Below are 8,545 nucleotides of genomic sequence, written 5' to 3' on the forward strand. Positions count from 1 at the left end.
CATGGAGTTTTCTCAAAGTGAGGTTCACCTGCATTTGGCTGAATCAGCCTTGTTATCTGAATGTCACTTCTTCCTAAAGACATCTATAAAGAGCCGGGAGCAAGAACTACTAGGCTAAAGATGGGCATGAGGACCACATGGTGTTCTGCCAGTGAGCTCTTCCTTTGTCATGGCAGCTGGAAAGAATGAGACCAAGGGAATGGAAGGGACCTTCCAGTGACTGGCCCAGCAGCTCTGTCTGGCACCCAGTGCCCAGGTCAACGCTGGGAGCAGATGTGTCAATTCTACAAGCTGCTCATGGAGAGGGGAGGCAGATGTGTCAATTCTAGAAGCTGCTCTTGGAGACAGGGACAGGAAGCTGAGTCTGTCAATCTTAGGGGCAATTGTGGGCCACCAAAGCTACAGTCCCTATAGCATCAGCCTAAATGCACTCAGGTCTGGCTTGAAGAAGCCTGGATCCCCAAGGTTCTTGCTTGTGAGCCAAGGAATTCCTAGCTTTGTTAATGATGGATAAAGAGCCAGAGAAATCACCTTTGTTTATGGGGGAGAGGGAGGAGAAAAGGGGGAAGTTGGGAAGAGGCCCAGGGAAGGGAGAGAGAGATTTAGGAGAAAATGCCCATGTATTTCCTGTGGTGTAACCCCATGCTGACATCCTTCCCTCTCTATGCATCTACTCTGGGCTGAACATGATTACTTAAGAGGACTCGAAGGCCGGCTGTTGCTAGTCCAAACTAGCTGTGATGTTCTCAGCCTCAGGCAATGGGCAGAAAAGAAGACGTGTTCTTAGCCAGAAAAAGGACAAAATCAGTAGCTGAAGAAACAGACAAGATTCAAGTGGGGAATCACCCCTGTGGTGGGGACCCATGAGTCCCTTCCAGAGAAGAGGTGGGGGGCCCCCTTCCTGGAATCTCTTCATCCCAAGAGAGTGGGCTTTGACTCCAGGGTGGCATGTCCAATACAAGGAAAGTTCTGCCACTTTGTCAATCCCAGAAGCTTTGTGGCTGTTAAAGATCTCAGGTGGAAAAGAAAGGAGTGAGGGTGGAATTGGAGAAAGAGGAAAAGAAGAGAGCCTTGTATGTGCTGTTCCCTAGGCCTAGAATGGCTGCCCCACAAGCAACCGTCCAACACCTTTTCTCCATTGTGAATCTCTAGATATCAGGCAAAATCCAATTTAAATGTTGCTCCCTCTGAAACCTTCTCTGTAACTTTCGGCTGTTAGTTGATTCCTCTTTGGTATAACAGGAGGAGCTGGGAAGTACCCAAATAAAGTGAAGGTAAGTCTAGCATCCCCAGAAGGAAGGCTAGTTTGTAAATTCAACTGTCCTAGTTGCAAATGTTTTGCCACATCCCTTAAATCTCTGGTTCCAAATTAGTCGGGCCATGGCAGCCTGTGGTTTTTGCTGACTTTCCCTTATATTGATGAGTCCCAATGTTGAGAAAGCCTGAAAAGCAACAAGGAACAACGCACCAAGGCTGGAAACAGCAGCAACAGGACAGAGGACCCAGATCAGAGTGGGACTTGGCATAAGGGCCAGCTGGCAGGGAGGTGCTATGACACAGGATTGCAGTCAAGAGCAGAGGCTTGGAATCTGACTGGCCTGGGGGTAAATCCAGGCTGTGCCACTTGGAGCTGTGTGACCCTGGGCAAGATATGTGACTTCTCTGGCCTCAGTTTCCTCAGCTGAAACAAGGATAATAGTTTCAACCTAGGAAAGCTTTTGAGGATCTCATTGATGTAAAGTGCTTAGCACAGAGCCTGATATAGAGAAAGGGGCTGCAAATTCAACATTCCCCACCCCCAGCTGGTCCTCCTATTTCCTTAGTAATGGGCAACATCAATTGGCTCAGAGGCACCAACTGCATTCTCCGAACTCGCAAAGGAACCTGCAAAGGAACCAAATGCCTTCCTGCATGGCTTCCCCACTTCAGACTGAGATTTTGAGGATGGGCATCCAGCATGGGAAACAGAACCTCATCCCAGGAATGAGAAAGTTAGATGAAAGACACATCTCAAAAGCAGCTGGCCAGAGATGTGTCAGGGAGGGGTCAGGTTAGACTCATGGAAGAATCACCAAGCTGGGAGACCTGGAAAAGGTGCCATGATGTGTGCTTTTCTAGGGATGGTGCATCGTGCTTCAGAGAAGTTCCACCCAGCTTCATTGCCCCACATGTGCTATATCTAGAGGAGATGCCTGTACTGCTTCTCTCTGCAGTCTCACCATCCTGATGGAGTTAGTTCTTCTTAGAGTTTATTGCAAGCCTGGCACAGGCCTGACCTCCTGCCTTCCCAAGAGGACAGGGAACGCCACCACCTACCTAGACAGGATGGGAAGAGAAGCCTGACATCCTCAGACCTGCTCAGTCCTGAAGTCAGCCTTCATCAGCTCCACTTACTCTTCGAACTGCATCTTGGACTCCTGCCTGCGCTCTGAGAGAGGGTCCCCGCAGGGCACGTGGCAAAGGTGAGTTTTGCCAGGGTTGGATCAGTCAACCTATTGTGGTGCCCTAGCATCACTACTGCCAGTCCTAACATCTGATGCCCTCCACCATTTAGCTTAATCTACTTTGCCAGCCTCCAAGCCGCGATTTCCCCCAGGGTAGACTAGAGTTAGAGCGGGGCTAGTGGGAGCGGAGGCGCACTAACAACTCTGGGCGTGTCGGCCCCGCCCCTACTAGAGCATTGCCGAGCCGGGATTGGTTGATGTCTCCTGTGTTCTGATTGGGCGGGTGAGGGTGCTCATTCACAGAGCATTGCTACTCTCCTGCTGAAGTTTCCATTTTACATGTGGCTTCACTTTCTACACGCTGCACAATAGTTGTACACATTCTATGTAAGTAGATAAAATTCAGTTCTTTGTTTTCCACAGGTGACGTTTCCCCGAATACAGTGTTGGCCCCCCGAAAGATGGCCGAATCTGTCTGTTTATTGTATCCTATATCCAAATCACACTTGTGCGGGTGAATGGGGAGAGCCTTGTGGGAAGCTGCATTTTGCATCCCCGGGAGAGGCAAGGTTTGTCCTGGGATGCCCTTTGCTAGATTAGCTTTTCAGATAACCCAGTTTTGCCAGAACCTGTCTTTTCTACCATCTACACTTATATTTCACATTTCTTTGCCTTCAGTCATGCTGTTCCATATGTTAGAAATACTTTTCCTTCTCATTCACCTAGTTTTTAAGTTTTATTTTTATTTATTTATTTATTTTTAATGTGGTTAAATACTTTTGCTCATTAGGATCCTCTGGAGAAAAAGCTGATTGCAGGGTTTGGACAGGGAAAACACAAAGTGAGCCTGGAACATTTTTGAAAAACTATTTGAAAATAATTTCGAACTTACAAAAAGTTGCAAAAATGGATACAGTGCAAGAAACACCTGTATACTCCACCCAGATTCACAATTGTTAACGTTTTATCCTTTGTTTAGTCACATATGGGCTCTCCCTCTCTCTCTAATTTTTTTCCTGAAACATTTCAGGTGTTCATACATCATGGCCCTTACTTGTAAATACTTCTGTGTGTATTTCCTAAAAATAGTTACGCTCTCAGACCAGAGCCCAGTTATTAACTTTGTACATTTATATCTGTATAATACTTTTATTTGATCTACCATCCATATTCTAATCTTATCGGTTGATCTAATTCTGTCCTTGATAGCATTTTCTCCCCTCTAGTACATGGTTTAGTATTGCATTTAGTTGTCATGTCTCTTTTGTCGCCTTAAGTCTGGAATATTTACACAGCTGGCTTTTTTTTTTTTTTTAATTACACACCCCTGCCTTAAAAAAAAAATTCCTCATTTTGTGTTTGATGTTTCCCTGTGATTAAATTGAGATTATGCATTCTCAGCTGGAAAATTGCTGAGGCAATGTGTCCTCAGGATATCATATCTGGAGGCACACGATGTCCCTCTGTTCCTCTTGGATGATGTTAATTTAGATCACCCAGGCTCGGTGTTGCCCAGTTTCTCTACTGTGTAATTAATTACTTTCCCCCCCCTGCAACTAATAAGATGTCTCTGGGGACACACTTTAAGACCATTGAAATATCTTAGGGTTTTTCTGAAGATTAAATGACATAAAATGTGCAAAAGTGCTTAAAACAGGGCTAGACACATTATAAATGTTCAAGAAACTTTATCATTATTATTGCTATTTGTTATCTAATGAGGAGAAAAGCGATATTCTTATCATCACTTTAGAGATGAGGAAACCGAGAGTCAGAGAGGTTAAGTAATTCACCCAGCTTGTAAGCAACTACAGCAGGGATTTATTTGTTCCCTGCTCTAATTGGCATGAAGCCACCACACTATACTTAGTGGGTTTAGAAGGAGTTTGGGAGGAAGAAGGAACCTGCTGCTCCAAACTGGAGTTGAGCCTCTAGCTTCGGTGAACTATTTGTAGCAAATGCTTAACTCCAGGCTGGCTTTCCTCAAGAACCGGTTTGGGGCAGGACCCAGGAACCACAAGCCTCAACTCTTGGTGGTGTCAGGAAAGTCAAAGTCAATGTTAATATTCTAATATTTGAATTCAGGCCTGAGCCTGTAACACAGTGCTTCTCTGCAGATTCCTTTGTTTGGTGTTCCAGGCCATTTATTATCACATCCTCTCACCTTTCCAGCCTCATTTTCCTGTGTCACCCCCCCCACCCCCACTCGTCACTTCTGTTGCCATCCACCGTACATTCTGGCCACAGTAGATATTCACCCACATCCAAATATACCTTCGCTTACACTGTGCCCCCATGGGAATGCCTTTACCCCCAATTAAAATCCTTTCATCTCTCAAGGCACAGCTCAAAAGCCAGCTCTTCAAAGGTCCCCCCTCTGACCTTCCCCCATAAGAATTAACCACTTCCTCCCTCTGTAGTCCCGGGAGCCCTCTGCGTATACCTTGATTTTAGTAAGTGTCACACTCTACCTTGTGTTACTTGCTAGCTGCTTCACATCTCCCTTTGCCTTAGACTTGGGGGGTGAGAGGGGCTACATATCATTTATTTTGGGGGTCTCAGTATGGAACTAGCCTAAGTTGAATATAATTATGGAAGAAAGTTAGTTATGTTTAACTTTCCTCCTTCCAATCATAATGATCTTGAAGGCTAAATATAGGCACATATACATACGATTATAAAGGAATGTGTGTTCAATAGAGGAAATTGGGGAAATATTAGTAACAAAGTAAAAATTATCTATAAAACCCTCATCTAACAATTGGTAACATGTTGGCATATTTTTTCTATGTTTATAACTAAAAAAAAATAAATAGGCTCATACTGCATATACTGGTTTGTAGCCTCCCTTTCCCTGTAACATATCGTAACATTTTTATAGGCACTAAATATTCTTTAAAAGCAATTTTAATGGTTACATGGAATTCCACTTATCTATGCCTACTCTCTGACCCACCACCTTGTACAGAACAAGCTGGCAGCCTCTGTTCTGAGGGCAGGACCCCTGGAGCCTTACAAACTATTACCAGGGAAGGGAAGATACATGGTTTTGTGAGGACTAACCAGGCATATCTCACCCACCTGTCAGAAGTCAGCCCTTGGGCAAATATTTACTCACTCGTGGGCCTGCCAGGCCTTAGGCTGGGAGGTTCGGGCACTGAGACAGAAGACACCCCCTACCTCCCTGGAACACACACACAGACCAACTATAATACTCTGTGCTATACATAGTCTGGCAGGATGGACAAAGGGACTGCAAGGGAGCAGTTTGTTATGCAAGGGAACACGGTCCAAAGAAAGTGCCATAGGCATGACCTTGGCACTGGCACTCTCGGAAAGGGTAAGGGTTCCTGAAATCCTTTCTAAACTGAAACTGAGATCTGAGATCGCCAGTCTCACAGACATCTATCTCGTTATTGTCCCAGAAGGGGGTCATTTACTCATTTCTGGGGTGGCGGGGTCACTGCTTCCACATTTCACCCATGTGTTCTTTCAAACCTCCCAAGTGATAGTACTTCTTTCAAAGTTTCCTCTGTTTCTCTGTCAAATCTGTGAAGATGGAGAAAGGAATAGGATTACCCCAATTATCTGGATGTTTACACCACTTTCTTTTCCACCTTGGGCCTTGTGAAGCTGCCTTTGATGGTTCAAGGTGGAGGAGAGGGTCTCTTGGTGGCTGTGACAATGTGGTTGGTTCCAAAGCTGCAACCATGTGCTCTTGTCCACCATTTGTGCCTCGGCATTTGTCCTGGGCTGGGGAAATCCCAAAAGGGAAATGTCCTGTTTTCCTTGTGGTCCAGCTGGAGCCCACCCTTTTCAAGCCTGAGCCCTACAGCTCCCCATCAGCCTCATCCCCACGGTGGAGGGGACACATGGCAGACACGCCCCCCGTTATCTGTGCTTAATGTAGCCAGAGACTTAGCGGAGGCTTTCCTCAGCTTCATGTACTCCGTGCGAACAGCAAGTGGTCTTAGCTGTTCTAGCCTGGGGGTAGGCAGGTGGGGAGAGTATAGGAAAGGGGAGGGGCTGCATCATAAGCTAAGGGCAGGCTGGGAAGGGCCTCTCTAAGGTGTTTAAATTTCATTCTTCAAGCAGGCTGAGCTGAAGAAATGAAGTAGGTGGTAGCTGTGGGTGTGGGAGTCATTCCAAGGAGGTGTTAACTGCAGCCAGGGCTGCAAGGGGGCCAAGGAGCAGGGTAAGGAGGAGGCCCATGGGTTGAACCTATTAGAAGCCACTGGTGACTCCTGCTGTGAGCGGTCCCTGGCATGATGGGGAGAAAGCTGGACTGTAGAAGACTCAGGATTAAATGGGGGAATGAAGAAGCAGAGAGAGTATGTATGGTTTCTTAGAGGAAGTCTATGATGAATGGACAAGAGAAAACTAGGACAATGGCCTAAGGGCAGGGCACCGTTGGGGTAAGGGTTCCTTAGAAGGGGGCACCTATAGTGAAGCAGAGAGGGGGGAGAAAGAAAGAACTGATAGAGTCTCCTGAAGCAAACAGGAAGGTTGGGTTTGAAAGCAAAAGAGACATCTCATCCTCAGAGATGAACAGAGACAATCGAGGCCTGAACCAGTGCAGAAGCTGGGAGAATAAGGGAGCAGAGGAAAGTGAAGGAGGAATGACTAGGACCTAATAACCAGTAAGATGCAGAAGGAACAGTGAGGAGTGAGGTTTCCAGCTGCTAAGCCAGAGGATGAGGAGAAGGCTTCGGGGAGGGAAGGGCTCCAAGTTTGCTTTTAGCCTTCTTGTGTGTGAGGTGTCCCAAGGGGCCTGCAGGTGGAAAGTTTCTGTAGGCAGCTGTGTGTGCGGGGCTGGGGCACAAGAGGGAAGTCTGGCCTGGGACCCTGGGGTCCTGGAACTCTGGGGAACTTTCAGCTCAGAGGCCATGGTGGGAGTGAGGGAGGTTACCCAGTGGGGGTGTGAGAGGCAGGAAATAGGTCTGAGAAAAGCTTCTAGGAGGACAGCTCTGGAAGGAAGAGTATGTTAGCCACATTCAAGAAGAGTTCTTCAAGGAAGAAAGTCTATTACAATGATTGGTTTCATTTGATAACTATATTAGTAATGTATGAAATGCTTTTATGAGCACTCGGAGGCGAGTACAAAGAGGGCCATCTCCAAGTTTGCAGATGCATTTGCTGGGCCCCCCAAATGCCTAGGTGACAGGTAGGAACTGCAGAGGGATCTTGCAAGTAAGCAGAAAAGTGGCAGATGAGCTGCACAGTGGACACGTGTCAGGTAACATACGAGATAACATAATCTAGACGCCTGGAGGATAAATCCTGACCTGTCAGTCACAGTTTCAGACCAGGAGTCAGCATGGGTCAGTCCCTCTAGACTAAAAGTCTTTAAGCTAGGATTGAGGGGACCACCTCCTAGGGTTTCAGGCCCCCCTCCCCCAATCAAATGTACCACCAAGTGAAGGAGCCTGGGGAGGGGCCTGAGAGAGAGGACATCTCCAGAGGGGTCTGGGAACCCATTCCTGATGCTGCACTCCACACACTAACCTAATTTGGGGCCTCCCCAAGGAGGATGCGATTCTAAGGTTTCTTCCCCTTCCAGGTTCCCAATTTGCTGAAGAAACTTACCCTTGATATGCACATGATGGAAACACATTGGTGTCTGGGTGCTTTGGTTTGTGGTTTTTACCATCAGATGTCTCTGTGGCTGAACATGTTCATTTGCCTCAGGAGAGCTAGGCGACTGCAAGCTCTTAGAGGGGAGAGGGGCTTTTCCTGGGGGGAGGAGGGCTGGGCCCAGATTGGCAAGTGGGTCTCTAAGGCAGACTTGTCCAGGAGGAGGGCGCTGACCCTTTGCAAGAGGTCTGGGGGCAGACCTGGAACTGTTTATGGCCGTCACCCTCCTCAGATCCCCTAGGTAGCTCCTCTTCCAAGCAGGGTGCTTGATGATTACCACCTGCCCCACCTACCCCCCCACCCCCAAAGTGTCGTGTGAACTAAACCACGTAGAAAAAGAATAGCCAAAGTTGATTTCTCATTTATTGAACAAGTTCTGTTTAAAATCTCAGGTCGCAGAAGCCCCTGAAATAGCCAGGGATGTTGGGGAGGAGAGAAGATGGCAGGTAGTACCTAATGGTGTGAAT

Source organism: Rhinolophus hipposideros (genome assembly GCF_964194185.1).
Source record: "Rhinolophus hipposideros genome assembly, chromosome: 20".
NCBI classification, from domain to species: Eukaryota; Metazoa; Chordata; class Mammalia; order Chiroptera; family Rhinolophidae; genus Rhinolophus; species Rhinolophus hipposideros.